Raw genomic sequence first — 2,363 nt, forward strand, 5'->3', positions numbered from 1 at the left:
GCCTACAGTATTTTCACAGTCTTTATTTTACAGTTAAAATATGTGTTTATCAAATAAAGTCTAACATTACAACTAATCAGGGATCCTTTTAATGCAGCCTGAAAATGTTGCCCAAGGTTTGTGCACTTTTCGGATATTACAAGAAAATARATATTTGCACATTTATCAACACGCTCAAATCCCAGTGTTTTTATGTGACATGAGAAAAGCAACAGATAAACAGTATTCCAGGCAGACCCYTGTATATACGTCTAACTCGTGTACTTTTATCTTCTGATTATATTTAGAAGTAAAAGAAAAACAGAAAAGCGAAAGGATAGCAGAAATGTGTTGAATCAAATCCTTATGCACTGAAATGAGCTGACTTCGAAAGAAAAAAAACAGTCACTGAATAATTTATTTTCTTTTTAAAAAGATGGAGCATTTTACAACAGTGGTATAAAACATTATGTCACTAAATGGGTTTTTTATTCAAATATCTACAAAAAAACCTTCATATTTTGTTTCGGTGTTTTCACTGCTCATTTCAATCACAATGACGAAAAAAGAAGACTACCATAAAGTATGCCTCCAAATGAGTCTAATCTTTAACACTATTTCTCCCTGTTTACATTATATTAAATACATTTTTACAATAACATTTAGAAGAAAGAACAAATCCAAACTAAACTGGATTTAAGGTCCTACTTGATCTGAAAGGGCACATTAAGGCAAACAAAAGGTTTTTTTTTAAAACTTTCCAGCTTTTTTTGTTGTTGTTATTTTATCAACATAAAACAAAAGAAATATCAGTAAGCTGAACTGAAAACCAAAACTATTAACAACTTTGATCTAAACTTTATGTTGCTATTACTATTTTATCTGTGGCAGAAACTGTTGATCGTGTTTTAGGGTTTGGTATTTCTCATTGCATGAAACAGCAATAAAATCTGCTGTTTTAACTTATAATATGAAACTATATCTTCCACACCAGTATTTAAATGTCTGTTAAACACCAACCTTGAACAGTTTAAATTCTAGGACTACACACATTTGTTCCTATAAAATCCCATTTATTTCTATTTAAAGTCTTAAACTTACTTGTCTCACMTTATAAAAAAGAAATTCAACACAGTTGGAAATGTCATGTGTTTAAATGTAAAATTGAGTTTCTTATTTGTCGGTTTGTGTTTTTGGAGTGTTTAACAAGATGCAGGTGAACGGGAAGTTGGAGCGAGAGCGACTTGCAGAAAAACGTCTGAACTATAAGTGAGAAGTGCCCTTTTTTTTAACAAAATAAATGAATCGTCATCAGATAGTGTTTAAAAATGACCATAAACCTATTAGTATCCCCTACAAGTTACAGTATCAAAACCTACAGTTTTTCTTTAGGGTGGTTACTGCTAAAAAGGTCAAAATCTTAAAAAACATTGTCATTATGCAGCTCAAATGTTCAAACCACTGCTATACTCTTCTGTCTAATATATTTTAATAACGCCTTGAGAATTAATTAATCATGGTGATCATTTTTCAACCACAAATCTGAATTTTTACTTCCTAAAAGCTAAAAGTAAACTTGACCTCTGACTTCAGCTAACAAGGATTTTTGATGTTTTCACACTTYATATTTGACAATTTGCTCACAATTAACAGGTAATAAAACAGACGGCTGCCGATTCCCAGTGATTACAAACTAAACGATTAAAATTCCAGCCAACTGTCTTCAGCTGTTGTAGACAAAATTATYTGAAGGCTTTAAATCAAAGAAGATATTTGGTATCTTTAGTTTGGTTTACTTTTTGAACATTCATGCACTTTCAGATAGAACAAAAAGCAGGCAACAGTGCACGTTTTCTGACCTCCACAGCAGCAACAAAACCTCCAATTATTCCAGCTGAAGCTAACATAAGCAATTCATTTTTAGTTACTGACAGAAAACTAACACGTGCTCAGTTTTGGTGATACTAATTCCTGCCTCTTAAAAGCAAATGCTTTTTTTTCTTGGTTTTCCTCAATATTTTTTTTTTCCAGCTCCACATAATATGTGAGAAAGCAAAGGATCAAACACGGTCCTTTTCTACAGATCGCTTTCTATAGAAGTCAAATCAATGATAAGCAGAAACGAGCAGGTTTTATTGACTGCCACATCCAGTTCCGGCACTAAAACTAAAACAACTAACTTAATGCCCACATTAACGAGGCAGCAATTAGCCTAAATAATCGCCGGGAAATGACATTAACTACAGCTGCAGCCAGCYGGGAAAAGAGTCATTAAGTGCCCCGCAGCAGTTGTGGGGCAGGAGAACACAGCAGTCGCTCGTAGTACATAAATAGATGTAGAGATTTAGGTCTCCCTCTCTCATCGTTCCCATCTGCTGGGTGGG

General features: G+C 33.6%; 1 protein-coding gene across 1 annotated transcript in view; it reads right to left on the reverse strand.

The window, feature by feature from the left end:
- Positions 1–2,363, reverse strand: part of LOC106522020 (gamma-aminobutyric acid receptor subunit rho-1) — a gene marked incomplete at its 3' end in the record, with an annotated part of 11,615 nt that overhangs the window by 7,706 nt on the left and 1,546 nt on the right.

Source organism: Austrofundulus limnaeus, unplaced genomic scaffold (genome assembly GCF_001266775.1).
Source record: "Austrofundulus limnaeus strain Quisiro unplaced genomic scaffold, Austrofundulus_limnaeus-1.0 Scaffold2, whole genome shotgun sequence".
Taxonomy (NCBI): Eukaryota; Metazoa; Chordata; class Actinopteri; order Cyprinodontiformes; family Rivulidae; genus Austrofundulus; species Austrofundulus limnaeus.